This window comes from Neophocaena asiaeorientalis, unplaced genomic scaffold, assembly GCF_003031525.2.
Source record: "Neophocaena asiaeorientalis asiaeorientalis breed wild unplaced genomic scaffold, Neophocaena_asiaeorientalis_V1.1 scaffold670, whole genome shotgun sequence".
In the NCBI taxonomy this organism is placed as follows: domain Eukaryota; kingdom Metazoa; phylum Chordata; class Mammalia; order Artiodactyla; family Phocoenidae; genus Neophocaena; species Neophocaena asiaeorientalis.
The window spans coordinates 400,008-418,591 of record NW_020175080.1 but is presented as its reverse complement, the minus strand read 5'-3'; the positions used below and the strand labels follow the sequence as shown (position 1 = coordinate 418,591).

Genomic DNA, 18,584 nt, shown 5'->3' with positions numbered 1-18,584 from the left:
CTGGGACAGCATGAGCCTGGTACATACATAGCGACATAGTGTTGGTTGAGTGAATACCAGAAAACCCTTGCTCAGCCAGCCTGCCGCGAGCATGATGGTGATTGGTTCAGGACTCAGCCTGTGTCTAACCCAGAGAAACGGAACGGTGCTGCCCATTCATGGCTCCTCCCCTTGGCATCACAGGACTGCAAAGCTTCCCCAGTGACACCAGGCTCTGTCACTTCCTGGGGTCTCTCACACCTGGCCCCTCAGCCTGGAAAGCTGTGCCTGCCTTTACTCACCTGAATAACTGACTCATTTTCACAGAGTTTACCTGGACTGAACCTATATACCCGTGGGTCTCTCTCTCCCCTTAGACTCCAAGTTCCTCACGGGGGCGCTGTGTAGTGTTCATCTTTGAGGCTAGGACGCAGTGCCCACCCCCCACCTGCCGAAGTGACTCCCTGTGAGTGGCTCAGAGTCACAAGCCCCCCTCTCTATATGGGTCACTGTACAGCTCCTTTATTCCGTGGGAGAAGTTACACCTAGGCCGCTAGCTGATTTAATTAGAAAATGCCTACTGATTAAGTATCAGGTCTAGAAATACTGATTCCACTGAGCCGCCCAACCCTAGTTGTTCTGGCCCTTTTCTCTGTGATGGAGTCTGCCGGCAGCTGCATCCACGTTGTTTCCCAACTACGTTCTCCAGTACGTTGGACGCGCCTAGGCGTTACCGCCAAGGGGACGAGCAGTCACACTTGGCTCCTTTCGAGTTTTCACTACGACTACTTGCCGCAGATGTCAGGCACCCTCGGCCCAGCCGTCCTGGGCACAGGACCTTGGCACGGCCTAGAAATAAACCCAGACGGAGTGTCAGGAGGTCAGGGAGGATTGGGAGGCAGCTTGTCCTTTTGATGTGTAGAAACTTTCAGTTCAGACGTGCGTCTGCTCGATGACGTAACCGATACTTAAGGTTTGCTGCACTTAATTGTAAAAATGCAACACGACATTCTTTTACTGTGGTCCCCCCTCCCCCTTGGTCAGTGAATAAACTCTATTCAAAACAGTTGTTTTAAAGACCCTTTCCTCTGCTGCAGTTCGGTTTGCGTTCTGTGATGCTCGCCGTAGATTAATGGCTGTTTCCATCTTGAAGAATCTTTAAAGGAAGAGCCTGGCCCCATGGGGTGGGTCAGGTGAACTACTGAGTTTTGCCATCTCTGTTTGGTGACATGATTGATGCCAGACTGTTCCCTTTTGACCCCAGCTAATGATCCTTATCTTCTCTCCAAGGATTAGACATTCACTTCTTTTTTTCAGAGTGTTTAGGGCAGGGGTGGTGAACATTTTTCCTGTCAAAAGCCATCGACCCCGGGAAGGAAGAGACCATCTCTTTGCAGGAGTGATGGTGCCTTGGAGAGGCACCCCTGGGGCCCAGCCTGGGTCGTCTGAGCTCAGGCGACCTTCTCAGCGCAGTAAGAAGGACCTGACAGATGACAGGAGGTGCCTTGGCAGCCCAGAGTGAAAGGACTGACTAAGTCACTCTGTGGAGGGTCTTGGGTATGTTTTAGAAATATCATTGAAGCCTTTGGGGCTGGCGAGAGAAGGAAAAGTAATCTTTACTGAGCGCTAAAGTGTGCCAGGTGCTTTGCCAACGTTATTGCGTTCTTTATCACATTGCTTTAGAATGTTGGAATGTGTGTTTTTTTAATCCTGTTTTACTGATAAGAAAACCAAGGCACAGAGAGGAATGTCTTCCGAAATGCAAACATCGATTTAGTAGTCTGGATGGCAGTAGAGTGGTGCGGAAGCCATGTGTAAACCAGAGCAGTGCATGGTGCAGCCTGGAGAGGGCCTTGCCAGCTGGGAGTGCAGGAGAGGGCAGGGGAAGTGGGCATGAGAGGAGGTTGGGGGACACTGCTGGTAGGTTCTGTGAGCTGAGCCTGGGAATAACAGGGTGCTTCACTGAGACCAAGACTGGGACAGTCCTGGCTGCAGTCAGTGCCTGGGTAAGAGGTTGAGTAGTTTCGATGTGTGTCCTCTGGGGCTGCTTGGGGTTGTGGTATGTGGTTTTGGGCCACTGTGCTGGGATGGTTCTCTTCTCCTAAATTTTTTCCCCCTGAGAGTAAAGCCAAGTTGGGCCTCATACCCGATAGAGAGGAATGGTCTCCTGTGGACACCGCCAAGGACTCTGGATGCTTCCAGAAGCACAGAGAGAAAATGGGCTTGTTTGACCGGGGAAACCTCTCTTCCCTTTGTGCCCTGCCAGTGGGGGGTGAGAAGTGCCTAGCTGCAGTCAGTGACTGCCGCTGTGCTGTGGCCATTTCAGGGGCAAAACACCCCACATTCAAGCAAAACCACTTGGCAGTGCAGTTTCTCTGTGGTTGTTGGAGCTAGGAAGAGAAATATATTGTCATTTTGGGAAAAAACACAAACAAAACACATACATCTAAACGTTTCAACTTAATTCTAAAATAAAGGGAATGATAAACCCTATAAATAAAGTAACTGTTTTGAGGTTCTCCAGGTTCCTAATTTGAGAAGAGAGCAAAGGAAGAAGGGAATGTAGAAGGAGAGAAGGAGAGGGGAAGGCAGGAGGGCAGGGGCCAAGCCATGGCAGGAGAGAGAGACAGGCCTGTAGATGGAGGGAGGGGAGGAGTTCTGGAGTGAAAGGTCTCCATCACCTGTTTTTCACACCAGGGTGTTTCTGCTGCTTTCAGATGCTAATGATCGGATTACCCTGGGTCAGCAGACTTTTCAGCGGGTGGTGTCAATGTGCAGACCCTCTGGGCCCCTGCACAGGGTCCTGCGGCTGGCAAGTGATCCAAGAGCTGGATGGTCTCTAAGGACCCTTTTCTAGCTACCATTCTTTGATCCTGGGGAAAAATGAAGGCGTGTTTTAAACAGAATTCCAATTCATTAAGTGACCTGCACTAGCTGACCCCGGCCTTTTTGCCTCTGAGAAGAGACACTTTTGTTAAAGCAGAGATGGGAGCAGACGGAAGTACCCTTGCGCCCTTCGCTGGGGCCCAAAGCTAGCTGGTGCCCTAAGTTCAGAGGGAAAAATCGTTTCCTACTCTTGCCAAAAACTCAGCCTCTGTGCTCCGGTGCAGAATCAAATCTTGGAGACAGAGTTTTGGATGAAGTAGAAAAGAATAGCTTTATTGCTTTGCCAGGCAAAGGGGTACACAGCGGGCTCGTGCCCCTGAAAAACTGTGTCCCCAACCCAGAAGGATTTGGTGAGGAGTTTTATAGCAATGGTTCAAGGCTGGGGTTGCTGATAAGGTTAGGGTGTGTGCCTGCACTCCTTTAATCTGGCCTCAGGTGGTCTTCTCTGGAATGAAGAATTCTAACACTTCCATTTGTTGGGGGTTTTAATTCTGTGAAGAGCTCAAACATATTGTTATGTGTATCTCTTGAGGCGGAACCAGGACCCTGCCCCAAGGCTGCACTATTGTTTCTTGGCTGTGCCTCCCCTGTCTCTGCATCCACTCCCTTCTCTGATTAGCAACTCTTCGAATCTGCCCTTTGGAACTCAGGGAATGTCATGGAGGCTGGAGTCTATTCCCTACAAACAAGAAATGGGGGACAGAAAGGCTTCCGTGCCCAGGAGTCCCATAGGGTCCCACTCAGTTTCACCACAAAGGGATTCAGAACCGGAGGTCCATGGCTCTGCCTGGGCTGCCTTCCTCAGTGAAGATGAGAAGGGTGGTTCCCAAGGTCACAGGCAGAAAGAACATGGAGCTGGGTGGGGCTCGGCAGGGTGGTGATGACAGGCCAGCAACCATGCACGTAATTGCATAATTTCAAGTCTGGTGCAGCTTTTTCGTCGACGGCTCCTTGGACGCTGCTCGCCACTTGCAGGGGGGCCTCTCGTGTTCCTCTCTAGCACAGCGCCTGCGTCCCCACTGTCTGCTGTTGACACGTCATCTCCGCTGACTGCAAGCTTCATGAAGCCGGGTCGTGCCTTGTGCGTCTCTCTTATTCCCCTGCCTGGCACGGCCCTTGGAGCACAATAAGTGGCCAGTGATTGTTTGAAGGAAGGGGAAAGCCTGTTGAGGGCTACAAAGAAGCATCCTGGGATGTCTAGGGTCCTAAAAGTTCTCTGTGCCCTGCCCTTCAGAAGTCAGGGAAGGCTACAAACCTGGGCTAAAAATGTATGCACAGATGTGCCTGAATCTCCTCTGTGGACCCTCTTTTAGGGATCCAAGGTCAACAGATCCCTGGCCTTAAGCAGTACAACACTACATCTGTCCATTAGCCATGTATTCCGAGCCCCGGCCCCTTGCCAGATGCTGCCAGGGCCCCAAGGGAAACTGGCATGGATACGAGTTAGTTCTGGAGCGGGGAGATCCACGTAAGTGTGAGTGGAAAGACCAGTAATGCTTTGTGGCAGAATATGTCGAGTCTCAGGCCTGTGGCCACACGTGCACAGAGTGGTTGGGAAAAGCAGTGCCCTTCATAACCTCCAAGCTTGTGGCCTTTCACTTCCTGTAGGCTCGACTTTGGTTACGATTTCTTTTAATAGACACTATTTTTGGGTGGAGCAGTTATAGTTTTACAGAAAAAATTGAGAAGTACAGAGAGTTCCCATGCGACCCTCCAGCCTCCCCCAATTTCCCCCATTATCAATATCTTACATGAATGTGGTACATTGTTATAACTGATGAATAAATATTGCTGCATTTAAAATTTTTTAAAATTTTGTGTTGGAGTATAGTTGATTAACAATGTTGTGTGTTAGTTTCAGCAACACAACAGCAGTTGATGCATTTTTATTAACTGAAGTTCGTAGTTTACATTAAGGTTCATTCTTTGTGTTGTACATTCTATGGGTATGGACAAAAATATGTCATGACATGTAGCCACCATTATTGTGTCACGTAGAATAGTTTCACTGCCCTAAACATCCCCCACGCTCTACCTATTCATTCTTTTCTCTTTCCCTCTGAGTCCCTGGCAACCACTGATCTTTTCATTGTTGCCATGGTTTTGCCTTTCCAGACTGTCATATTGCAGGAATCATACAGTACGCAGCCTTTTCAGATTGGCTTCATTCACTTAGTAACATGCATTTAAGGTTCTGCCACGTCTTTTTGGGCTTGATAGCTCATTTCTTTTTATCAGTGAATAGTATTCCATTGCCTGATGTACCACATTTTGTTAGCCGGTCACCAACTGAAGGACCCTAAGGTTGCTTCCAAGTTTTGGCAATTATGATTGTGAATATGCTTTTCATGTCTTCTTAGGCCCTGTGGCCACAGGGTCATGGCAGAGTGGGGCTGTGTCTTTGGGGGCTGGGCTCATTCACAGAAAGCAAGACTCTAGCATGTTCTTAGGTTGGGCGAACCTGTAAAGCCATAACCAGGCCAGATGTTGGGGGTATTAGGAACGTGGATGGTGAGTGTTCCTCCTAGGTTCTTTTTCCAGCCCCCAGAGTCAACTTGGTCAATTCATTAATCAATCATTTATTGAGATATTAGATCCTGGGGGTATAGAGGTAAGTTAGTCATGGGCCCTGACATCAAGCTGCTCACAGTTTAGTGAGGGGGGTAGAATTGCAAAAGAATCATTACATGTTGGGAATATTTAAACAAACACTGACTGTGAAAAATTAAGGACAATGGCCGATTTGTAGGGTTAAAAACCACCACCATCATCAGAACTCATTCCAGCCCGCGTGACAAGTGTGACAATATGGGTGAATGCCAGGATTCACAGAGAGGGGCTGGGAAGGCGAAGGAGGGGTCTCCAGGAGGAGGTGACCTGGCACACAGGGAGGGGAGAGATGGAGGAAGCAGGGAAGCCCTATTCCCTGTCGGAGCATGAAGGCTGGAGAGTGAGGCTTCTCCTGACCCTTGATCGTCTCCGTAAGAGTCAAGGATGGCATTCGGCTGTCTCGGGGTCCATTTCAAGGCAGGGGCACTGCTTGCTGACAGTGAACGCCCAAGCTCCTCCAGTGTCCCATCTCTCAGGGAATGTCTCCCCAAACCCCGCCGCCACCAGCCCAGTGGGCCAAGCCTGAAATCTGGGAGTCTTCCACCTGCTTGGTCCCGCAGTCAGCTGTATCCCTAAAGCTCTCTCAAGTCGACCCCTCCTCTCCATCCCCGCTGTTCTCCTCCCGACCTATCGCATCTTGCTGGCATGATTCCAGAGGCCTCTTAACTGGTTTCCTGCTCCTAACTCCCTTCAGTTTATCTGCCTTCGCTCACCGGACTGGCAGTGAAGTTTGTACAACCCTGTCTCCTTGGGTTCCTTCCTGCCTGAGAGACATGAAGCTGAAACTCCAGGGCACAGCAGCTCGGGCCCCGCCCGCGTGAACCCCCCCGGGTATCGTCAGCCTGATGCTCTCCCTGCGCGACCTGCCCGTGTCCTGGCCCCACTGAAGTGTGGTCCACCCTGAACATACTTCGCAGCCGTGCAGGCTGCACAGCTACTCTTCTCTTCCTCGCATTCGCCTTCTGCACAGCACTTCTCACACTGGTGGATTTTCACTCAAGCCTCCGAAGTCTGTTCCATGTCACCGCGTCTGAAGCTCCATCTCCAGCCCCAGCTTCACACGGTTTTCCGCTCCTTCCTCTGCGGCCCCTTAGTGTCGTCGTGTCCTTCTCACGTGACAGTGACATTATCTGGGGACATGTCTGTCCTCCCCAATTGGCCATCAACTCTTGATGCCTGAGAGTGTCTTCATTTCCGTCTGTCACCTGAGGGCTTGGCATGCTCCCTGCTTAGTAGATAATCAAGAAAGTATGGTTAGAAGGATGATGTTACATGTATGTAAAGGGTGATTGCACTCTAAGGGAATTTGGGATTAAAGAAGGTCATCTTAAGCAGTGTTGCCTCATCGGGTCTTGGGACCTTCTCATCATTCACATTTAGCCTCTCCACCCTCAGGCTGAGGAGGCTGCCCCTCGGGTAACTGGGGCATCATGCATCCCGATTCACCATCACCACCACTGACACTTGTCACGGTCGGTCCCCCAGAACAGAAGCCGTTGCTTTTATGTGAGTGTTTTCTTCTGAATTTACGTGGTGACAGGAGTGTCATGGTTAGGATGTGAGCAAATGTCAGTGGCCCAGTTGTTTATTTTTATTGTACAAACAGAACATAAGGCCATTTCCATTTCTGCTAGGCATTTTCCGTTACTGTCCTCCACTTCCGAGAGCCTGTAGTCCCAGTGCTGGAGCCAGCGATGATGTCGCTTCTCTGGCCTCGATTCCTCCTCCTGTGAAATGACGATGTTGGATTAGATCAAGGATTCTTACCTCTTGGTCCATAGAATTTCCTGAAGGCCCATAGGGAGCTTCTGGGTACCCATACGCTCTGAAACTATTAACATTTTGTGTGTCTGAACATCTTTTTGTGACTTGTGTGTGATTTTCAAAGAGTGTGACTCCAATCACCGGAAAAAATGGCTTCCAAAATCTGACCCAGCAGTTTTTTTCACTGAAAAATAGTTTCTACTGTGCCACTTTTTTTTTCTTTAAAATATCAACTTGTTATACTGAGTAAGTTTCAGGTTGAAATGGGTTGTACTTCCCAGTCATCAGTGTATCATGTGGCACATTAGAATTCATGGGAAGAATTTCCAGAGTTGAATTCTTTTGACTCACTCAGTGTTGACAGTAACTTGGGCTGTGGGCTCCTGGCTGGGGAGAGAAGCATAACCCAAGCTTGGCCACCCACCTTCAGGTTGTCTTTTGTCACATTTTACCAGTTCTAAGTGGGGAGTCTGAAGAGCAAATGTCACAGCTACATCCAGGCAAAGCAGGAGCTCATTTCTCATTGCTGCATCTGAAAAACCATGCTGGTTGCATCCTCTGTAGCTGGGGCGAACAGATTTTTAAATGTAGGCATGGCATTTAGCTGATGAATAAATCTCTACGTGTGAAGTCTTTTGTAGTAGCCCAAGGGTAGGAGGAAAGTTATTGTCTCCTCGTGCAGAAGAGGGATCCCTGTGTCTTGGTCCCAGTTCCCCATGGAGTGCTTGGTTACTGAGTTTGCCTCTTGGTGAGGAAAGGGTGTGCTGTAATTATTAAAGTCAGTGACTTTTACGGACCTGAAAGCATGATATTCTAGATGCATCTTTCACTAGCCCACTTCCCCAGACACACCCACAGATGCCTTTGGTTCTTCCCCTCCACATTCTTTCACCGATGTAAGTTGGTTCGTTTTTTTCACTGGTGCCTTCTCATGTTCTGGTCTTTCTTTCCCCTCACACTGAGGTTTTCTTCATTGTGCCCTTGGCTGAGCAGGAAGCATGGGACCTCTGTGGTTGTGCTTTTCAGCACTGAGATTTTTGAGCCATGCAGGTTTCCTTCCCAAAGACAGAGCAGGAATGGTCTCTGATGGCCTTTATTTAATTTGCCCTCAACTCCTTGTTATTATAAGCTAGTTTAGCATGTAACACACTAATTACATCTCTTAAAGGAACATATTTCATTTTAAATGGCAAGAAGTGTGGAGAGAAAAGATGGGAGGGCTTATGAAGACTTAAACAATGTTCTGATTACACCTCCTTTCCCCACCACCTGCAGGCTCCCAACTGCCCTTTACTCAAAGGCGAATGCCTGCACCCCAGGCAGATTCAGCCTGGAAGGGTGGGGAGAATGAATGTGCATGTTCATTTACTGGCCAAGCGCACTCTGTGTGCTTGACCTAAAAATAATGAATGTTTAATTGCCCCCACCTACAGCTTCTCCCCAGCTGCTGGGACCAGCGCTGCCTCTTCCATGGGACCTTCTGCAGCCTGAGCTCTCCTGAGCTACGGGCCACCCCGGGCTGTGCTGGTGGGAGGGGACTTCTTTGCACACTTCCGACCTGGCAGTGTCAAAGCTTCGGGAGAATGGCAAACCTTTGGGAATCCAACCTGATCCCAGCCTTACATTTTATATATGAAGCTTCTGCTTTGAGTTTGACTGTGCTCTTTTGATGTTTGCCGAGAAGCGTCCCACATTTCACTACTTAGTCCCCCAGGCACCTTTTTCCCTGATGCTCCGACTTGGGACTCTCAAGCCAGGTCTTGGGGGCAAGAACCATCTTTTTCCTTACATGCCCCACCCCCACCCCCCGGGAGGGGCTGCACCTCATCAACGTGCATTCACGACTGAGGTGTTCAAGGAGAAGGGAGCACCTCTGAGCTCCTGGGAGAAGTGTGGAGTTCGCATACAGGTGGAGCCTCTGGAGCTGCCCTCTTGCTGACTTAGGCTGGGCTCCACGTCCCTCCCTGTGTTCAGCAGTTGAGGTCTTTTTTTCTTTTGCATTGCCTGATTTTCAGGCAATGTGCACACATAGAATTCCCTCCCTTGGGACTTGGGACCCATGAGGACAGTTCACACAGTGTATGGGGTATAGTAGGAGGATCAGAGGAACTCCAAGCTCTGCTCCACCATCCACGGGCTGAAGCCAAGGGTGCATCTACACCTGTATACACAGACTCAGAGACACACACGCGAGCCCCACGTAGAGAGAGGAGAGCCTGCAGACACTGGTGGCAGACCAAGGGCACGCCAAGGTTATCAATCCTACTCACTGAGGAAGCCTTGGATTCGCTATGTAACCCAGGACTGAGAATCACACCCGAATAGACAGACTACTTCTAAAGGCGTGATTGATGTTCTGTTGGACATGCATCCAGGAGAGACATCAAGCACACCCTTGGGAAGCTGGCAGGCCATCCTCTGTTCCTAGGTGAGCCCTTCACACTCTAGTCTAAGATGAAGAGGAAGCCAGCACAGCCATGGTGAGTCTGACTTTCTGTATGGTGAGGCCTGGATGAGATGTAAATGGAACACCCAATTCCTTGAACTCAGAGGGTCCCCCAGCAGTTAAAGCTCCAGACCACACCACCCACAGCATGGCTAGCCCAGCAGCAAGGAAGCCAGGACCTGGGCTGTGGGAAGTAGTACCTCTTCTTTGGCCTGTGTAGGCTCCTCTTATTGAAGGGCCGTCAGCAGTCTTTGGTTTGGGTGTGGTATCTGACATGGTAAATCACCTGCTGGCTGCTCTTCTACCAGCAGGAATGGTACCTCTCATAAAATGACAAATTATATGTCATTTACAAACATCCTTGATCCCTAATCCTTCCTAACCTCTGGGTAAACAGTGGTGTCTCCTAAGACGTATATCACGTATCAACAGAACAAGTCAGGTAGGGCATGGAGGCTTTTGGGTACCCTATGTTTTTAAGATAGGTGGTAATTTTGAGTTTTTTTTTTTTTTTTTTTTTTGAGGTATGCGGGCCTCTCACTGTTGTGGCCCCTCCCGTTGCGGGGCCCAGCCGCTCCGCGGCATGTGGGATCTTCCCGGACCGGGGCACGGACCCGTGTCCCCTGCATCGGCAGGCGAACTCTCAACCACTGCGCCACCAGGGAAGCACTTGAATTTTAATTAAGCATTGTGATTTCATTTTATACCACGATGTTGGTTCTTTTTAGAGAGGTAATATCAGTTGCCTTTTCCAAAAAAAATCAGTACTCTAGAGTAATATTTCTTTGAGTGAGTATTTGGTCATTTAAATTTCAACCAAAATGGTGACAATTCCAGTATTGTTCTCATATAATATGGGGACCAACTCATGACATTTATTAAAATGTTTATCGCACAGAAAATGGAAAGGTTTGCAGTACTTTGGGAGAGGGTATCTATGGCCATAAAAATGAAATTTTGCTGTCAATCACTTTTATGAAAGGTTAAAAAAAAAAAGCTACTATTTTAACAGATGCCAGATGGAAGGATTTCTGATTTAGACCTCACTTAGTGCTTTATAGCTTAAAAACGAAGTATTTTAAAGGACATTTCAGCCAAAATATGTAATATTCTTGTATAGGTTAGGTGATTTTTTGAGCTTTGATATTAAAAAAGCAAAACTACATTAAAATTCATAACTTGCTCTCTGAAGTGGTAGTGATAATTTTCTCACTTTAAAGAAAGAATTATTTGGAAACCATACTATTTTTTAATTCAGCTTTGTTTGAAATACACGATTATTTAAATAAAATGTGAAATTAATTAAAAAAAATTAAAAACAATTGGGATGAAAAGTACTCCTTGAATAGAAATTGTTGTTTGTTTTAATTAAGACACCTGGCAAAAAACGGAGGGGGAGAGACTTTTGGCACCACTCAAAGATATCTTTGGCATTTGTACAAGGATGTTTCTCATCAAAGGGTGAGGCCTCCCTGAGGTCTTCTGTTCTAGTGCCACAGAGGAGTCATTTGTGATGTCCTAGAGGTTAAAAATACAGAGAATGCATACCAATTAAAAGATAGATTGGATGAAAACAAGTTGCAACTGTACCTACATGAAACTCTATATAGACAGGTTAGAAATAGAAGGATGTAAAAAGATACACCATGCAAACACTAACCAAACACTGACTAACTGTGTAAGTATTAGAAAAGTAGACTTTAAAAAGGAATATTGCCAGGGATGAAGAGAGACATTACAAATGATAAAAGGTCACTTAACCTAAAAGCCATAGCCATCCTAATTGTGAGTGTACCTAACAACTGACCTTCAAAGGACCAAAAGCAAAAACTCATAAAGCTGAAGGAAGGAATAGACACATTCAGCATAATAGAGATTTCAATACTGCTCTCATAGTAAAATATAGAACAGATAAACAGAAACTTGGTAAGAGAAGAAGACCTGAACAGCACTATCATTCAGCTGGACCTAGTGAATTTTTATGGAACGGTTCAGCCGATAACAGCAGAATACACAATTCTTTTCATGTGTACACGAGGCAGTCATCAAGATAAACCGTATTCTGGGCCATAAAATAAACCTTAATAAGTTTAAAATAATTGATATCATACAAAGTCTGTGTTCTCACCATACAGAAATTAAACTAGAAATTGGTGACAGAAAGATATTTGGAAAATCCTCAAATATTTGGAAGCTAAGCAGTATACTTCTAAATAAACCAGAGGTTAACAACAACGACAAAAACCCCCACAGGATTAAGTTATTCCCTTTTGAAATGAAAGAAATGTTCAAGATTCATTCAATTTTGAATTCGATGAAAATAAAAACAATATATGTAAATTTGTAGAATGAAGCTGAAGTAGTGTTTAGAGAGAAATTTTTAGCATCAAATACTTATATTTGATAAGAAGAAAGGTCTCACATTAGTTGTTAAGTTTTTACCGTCAGAAACTAGAAAAAAAGAGCAAATTAAGCCAAATGCAATCAATGAAATGGAAATCAGAAAAGCAATGAAAAAAGGAATGAAATCAAAGCCTGATTCTTTGAAAAGATCAATAAAATTTATACATCTTTAGCCTGACTGACCAAGCATAATGGAGAAAAGACAGATTACCAATATCAAGGTTAAAAGAGAGGAGGTTGCTATAGTCAATAAAAGGATAAGGGACTATTATGAACAACTTTATGTCCATATATTTAGCAATTTAGATGAAATGGATAAATTTCTTTTTTAAAAAATAAATTTATTTATTTGTTTTTGGCTTCGTTGTGTCTTCATAGATGTGCGTGGGCTTTTTCTAGTTGCGGCGAGCAGAGGCTACTCTTCATTGTGGTGCGTGGGCTTCTCATTGCGGTGGCTTCTCTTATTGTGGAGCACAGGCTCTAGGAGTGTGGGCTTCAGGAGTTGTGGCACACGGGCTCAGTAGTTGTGGTGCATGGGCTTAGTTGCTCCATGGCATGTGGGATCTTCCTGGACCAGGGATCAAACCCGTATCCCCTGCATTGGCAGGCAGATTCTTAACCACTGCGCCACCAGGGAAGTTCGAGAAATTTCTTGAAAGATACAAATTATCAAAGCTCATTCAAGAAGAAATATATAATTAGAATAGCCCTATGTTAATTGAAGAAATTGAATCCATAGTTTAAAAACTTTTATTAAAGAGCACTCAGGTAGCTTCACTGGAGAATTCTGCCAAACATTTAAGGAATAAGTAATACCAAGTTTACACAAACTTTTTCTTAAAGTAGAGGAGGAAGGAGTACTCTCAACTCATGAGGTCAGCATTGCCTCAATGTCAACAACATTACAAGAAACAAAAACTATAGATTAATGTTCCTCATGAATATCGATGTAAAAATCCTCAACAAAAAGTTGTCCTTCTCAGCTGAATTTTTTTCTATTAATACTTAATCCCTATTTGAACCCTCCTACACTGTTGGCGGGAATGTAACTTGGTGCAGTCACTATGGAGAACCGTATGGAGGTTCCTCAAAAAACTAAAAACAGAGTTGCCATATGATCCAGCAATCCCACTCCTGGGCATGTATCTGGACAAAACTATAATTCAAAAAGATACATGCACCCCTATGTTCATAGCAGCACTGTTTGCAATAATCAATACATGGAAGCAACCTAAGTGTCCATCCACAGATGAATGGATAAAGAAGCTGTGGTACATATATACAATGGGATATTACTAAGCCCTAAAAAAGAGTGAAAATATGCCTTTGCAGCAACATGGATGGACCTAGAGATTATCATACTAAGCAAAGTAAGTCAGAAGGAGAAAGACAAATACCATATGGTATCACTTATATGTGGAATCTAAAATATGACACAGATGAACTTACCTACAAAACAGATTCACAGATGCAGAGAACAGACTTGTGGTTGCCAAGGGAGAGGGGTGGCAGGGGAGGGTTGGACTGGGAGTTTGAGACTAGCAGTTGCAAACTGCTATATATATATATATGGATAAACAACACGGTCCTATCGTATAGTACAGGGAGCTATATTCAATGTCCCGTAATAAACCATAATGGAGAAGAATATGAAAAAGAATATATATATGTGTATAACTGAATCACTTTGCTGTACACCAGAAACTAGCATAACATTGTAGATCAACTATACTTCAATAAAAGAATGCTTAATCCTTGTTTAAAAATGATTATTTTGATTATAGCACCAAGTAGTAAAACCTTAGCGGTCAGAGCACAACAAACCATAATTCTCATTCGCATGAATTGGAAGCCATGACAGATCACTGATAACTAAAGGAGACTCTAACTGGGATATTGTGAATCTCTGTAAGACATATTTCTGCCTGTTGTCTGGTGGTATATAAGCAAGAAAGTAATGCAAGCTTTATTACCTTGTAAAGAAGTACCTGGAATTGACTCTCTACGGATGCTCTTCCTGGATAAGCTAAATCTGCCCTTGTTCTTCAGAGTATACGTAGCCCCATGCTTGGCATCTGAGAGCTTTATTCTTATTAGAAGTGGTACTGGCTAAAAACAAAGTCTGTTCCTCTGGCATTTGAGAATTCTGAGACATTCGCTGTAGAAACTGGAGGAAGAAGTGATCTCCCCAGGGACCTGGGTTCTACTGCAGGGTGATGCAGTTCACTCTGTTTATTACTCATGTCCTTCGAGGCCACGCATATACTTTACAGGTCAGCTCGTGAGTCATCGGGCCTCAATGTTTAGATGATGAATTAGACGTTCAGTTTGGGGATGGTGGATTCCTTTGGAGTGTTCCCGGCTCCTTCTGTTCAGGAAGGTGAGGGGTTCTCTCTTAATCGAAACTCTTCATAATTAACAAGTGACTGTGGACTGCATGTTGTATTTACAGGTGGGAGATTCCATGGTGGGCAGACAACTAGGAGGCCTTGGGGTCAGACACCACCCCCCAGACTCCAACCCCACAGAATCCTGCCTCTGCCCCTTAAGCTGTGTGTATAGGTTGTGAGTCTGGAGGAGCCTCGCCGCCTCAGGAGCCAGAGACCAGGGTGTCTGCAGCACAGAGAGGGAGGGGCGCCAGGGCTGCGTGACCAAGGGCTTGACAGGCCCCTTAAAGGATTTTGGATTTCCTGCTCAGTGCAGCGGGCAGCCACTGAAGGGTTTAAATGGGGACAGTGATGTCGTCAGGTGGTCGTCTTCACCCAGTCTTTCTGGCCTTGGTCTGGAGGGTAGATGGGAAGAGGGAAGCGGGCAGGATGTCCGCGGGGAGGCCTTCGAGGAAACTACCGCCATTCACATTCTGAGCCTCGCCGCTCTGTCATTTTAAGTGCCTCTCAGATGGGAATCTGTTCTCTTCTCGAGCCATAGTGCAAAGCAGGCATGTCCTTCTCACAACCAGACTTCTGCTAAGTCATTTAGATCTGAGTGTTCCACGCCCTTCCACTCAAGTCCATGCCACTCACACAAGAGCAGAATGTGGGTCTGTCCATTACCCCACCCCCTAGTCCCCCCGCCATAGGCTGTCATTGAAGCCCAGGGTTGCTGGCCATGAATGTGACATTGCTTTGAACTCTATTATTCTCAATATTTTGCATTCTAGTCCATCATATCAGTGCTTGATTGAATGCAAAACCATTTTCCTCTAAATCTATTATTGTCTGTTCCCATTTTACGGATAAGGAGTCCAAGGCCGAGAGAGATGAAATACTTTGCTCAAGATCACATAGCTGTGGGTGGTGACACCAGGTTTGAACTGCAGGCTCTGATTGCTTAGTCTATGCTGTAAGTTCACTCTTTACTACTGTACCCTCAGTGCCTGGCAGGCGCTCAGTAAATATGTGCTGGATGATTTACCTTGGGGCGGTCTGGCGTGAAGTGTTAGGAACCCAACCCCAGGCACCTGAGCCACCTGGGTCAGGGCCAAGCTTGGGTTCTGGGAAGCTGAGTGGAATCTGTGCTCCTGGGAGTATGCATACACCAGAAGAATGGGACACTCCTTCAGGGCATCGTAGTGCCACCCCACTGACCAGTGGGGAATTGTGGCATACCCATCTGCCTCTCCTGCCTCACTATGACCTCTGGAAGGTGGGTCCTGTAGAAGTTGGTCTCGGTGTCGAGCCCCAGGGTACTGACAGGGGCTCCTCCATCTGCCTTGCTCTGGGCCAGGACCCATCCTTGAACCCGTCTCACATGAGTGAGAACCTGGGTGCAGGCAGAGCTAAGGCTGGGTTCCTGCTGGAAGTGGGCCGTCACCAAGGGAGCTAGTCAGTCCTTAGAGCCACTCTGCTGCTCTTGGATCATTGGATCACAGGGAAAAAGAGGCAACTTGAAGCTTTCTGAGCCCAACTGCAGAAAGCATGGTGGTGCGGGGGCTGTGAGACAAGGAAGGAGGTTCTGTTTTGGCTGTGTTAACTTTCCAGATATAGTTGGCTACCAAGTATAGTAGTCTGTAAACAGCTGGAAATAGAGCTCTGGAGAGAGGGAGGTGAGGACTGAGGGTGCAGATCAGGGCATCTTTCCCACAACTTGCAATCTCCTCTTCCTGCATCCTGCAACAGCTGGACTGTCCTTTGCACCCCTGGGGGTAAGGTCGATATCCTGCATGAAATGAATTTGTTTTACTCACCTTTCCAGTGGAAATTCATTAGTTGTTCATATCCTCTCTGTGTTTTTGCCATCTGTCGAGTCAGTTCAATTAATCGTATATGTTGTATTCTTTATTTCAGAAAAACTGTACAACTCCGGTGGACGAGATTTAAGAAGGGCCCTTTTCTCCCTGAAGCAGATATTTCAGGTAAAAAAAAGAAAAAAGTACTCTCAGGTTCTGTTTTTGCATTGCTTGTGGAATTAGATGCAGACAAGTTTATACCTTTTACTGGTTACAAAGAGAAAAGTCTCTTTAGAGTACAATGTAAATTCTGTCAAAATGTCAGTTGAGTATTTTTACCCTACCAAATATTTCAAGCATAATAAGTAAAAAAAGTTATCAAATCACAATATTTTTCCATATTTACTTCAGATTAAAAAAAAAATTCCTACTACAGATGTAACTGAAGTCTTGTGTTCTGCTCAATATCAACCACTGTCTTCCTACTCCACCCCGGGTCCCCTCTCTACTGAATGTCACATTTAGTGTTTATCATGCAAATGCACGTTTCCATGCTAATGGTGAATATTCACCAACAATACGCGATGTTCTTTTCTATGAACTGTATATGCGTGTTATCATGCTGTGTGTATCGTGCTGCGGCTTACTTAGTGAGAGCGGGATAGGTGTGGGCGTGACCGAGTTAACTGAGTGAGTAACCATTGTATGGAGGAAGCACAGATTTGCCTTATTCATCTTCTATTGGCAGACAGTTGGGTTCGTTTCCAGGGTTCTGCTGTTACAAACGGTGCCGTTAGGGACAAGCCCCCTTGTGCACGTGTGCAAGCATCTTTGTCGGGTTCTGGTTTATCCTTCTCTCCTAAACCTTCCCTCTGCTTCTCCCCTGGGCAAGTCACAAGCTTAGCGAAGAGGGCTAGGACAGGAGCGCAGGCAAACTCCAGGCTGTCACCCACAGGGAAGAGGGACAGAGAGTCAGGGGAGGAGGGTGAGGCCGCTGTGCCAGGCAGGGCAGGGTCAACAGAAGCAGGATGAGCCTTCGTGGAGAAGATGGAGCTTGCATTGATCTTGTGTCTCCGTAGGTTCATCGTTCTTTCTGGCATGATTTTAGACTCTAGGGTGTGGTCCACATCTCTTCAGTTCCCGTCTCCTTCACATACTTAAAGGATTTTCCATCTGTGGTAGTTGTAGCCGAGTGGCTGTCCCCTTCATGGGTGCCTTCCTGTCTGAGGGGGGATTGGCAGAAAGGCAGACCAACAATCCATCCCACCTGCACGTTCTTGTCCCATTTTTAAACTTGTTCAACCATGCATGCCCTCATCTTTTTCCCAGAGCAGAGCCCTTCTCAGTGACAGCGTTTCTGGAGATGAGTCCTCATTTCTCATCTTCCCACAGCTACAGGCGTGACCCTGAGTCACCACTGCTGCCTCATGCCGCATGTCTCAGAAGTGCCTTGGGGTTTGGGGTTGGCCTTGATTCAGGCCGTTTCTTCTGGAAAAATTGTAACAGATGTCACGGGCACCACCTGCTGCTTGGTCCATCCTCTAGCTTCCCACCAGAGGGGCTGACCAAGTCCTTCTCATGCTGGTTCCGTGTAGCCGTCTGAGTTACTTCTGAATCTCCCAGTGTAACGTTGAGGCCCTTCTGGACCTGGCCTCTGAGGCCCACCTCCCTGTCCTTGGCTGCAGCTGTCTCCCCTGTGATTGTGTTCTGGGGGCAAGTCTCCTCTGCACCTTTGCCCCTGGACCTATTGCTTCTATCTCAGGATGCGTTGTTGCCCCACATCCACTCCCCGTGTCTCTGTCTCCCATCTGGTGTCTCCTCCTGCCAGGGAGATCCTCCAGATGAGCCCTCACTGAAGTCAAGGGTTCTCCTCTATAAAGTTCTCTGTGCTCATCTCTGGAATGGAATTTAAGATACCACAGGGTGCGTGCCTGAGTCTGGTCATCTGTGAGCTCCCTGGATTCCATCACTGGGTCTTTGGGGCCTCACGCTGTGGCCAGTGCCACTGAAGCAGTAGATGAATGAATTGGGCGAACCGAATACTCCTCTCACAGGTGTCTGTCTTCAGTCTTTCCTGGCTCTAATTAAGTAAATGCTTCGCTAATTACTTGCCCCAAAGCTTCACTTCCCACGTATCCATCTGTGTCTCCCTGCTTCTTAGCTGAACAAAACAGAACTTCTTCACCCTCCATTAACCTCCTCCTCTCGAACTCAGATCCCTGACTGCACTTGGGCTGGGCTCTCACCATGCCAACGGAGGACCACACTCCTGCCACTCCTCACGCCAGCTCGTGCAGCCCCTCAGCCTGCCTGCTGCTTCCGTTGTTC

At 46.8% G+C, this 18,584-nt stretch overlaps 1 protein-coding gene across 1 annotated transcript in view; it reads left to right on the top strand.

Annotated features, from left to right (window-relative positions):
- Nucleotides 1–18,584, top strand: part of FHOD3 (formin homology 2 domain containing 3) — a 429,142-nt gene that overhangs the window by 129,692 nt on the left and 280,866 nt on the right. The window contains 1 exon segment of the mRNA XM_024764148.1: nucleotides 16,375–16,442. The gene's annotated coding sequence lies outside the window, so the exon portion shown is untranslated.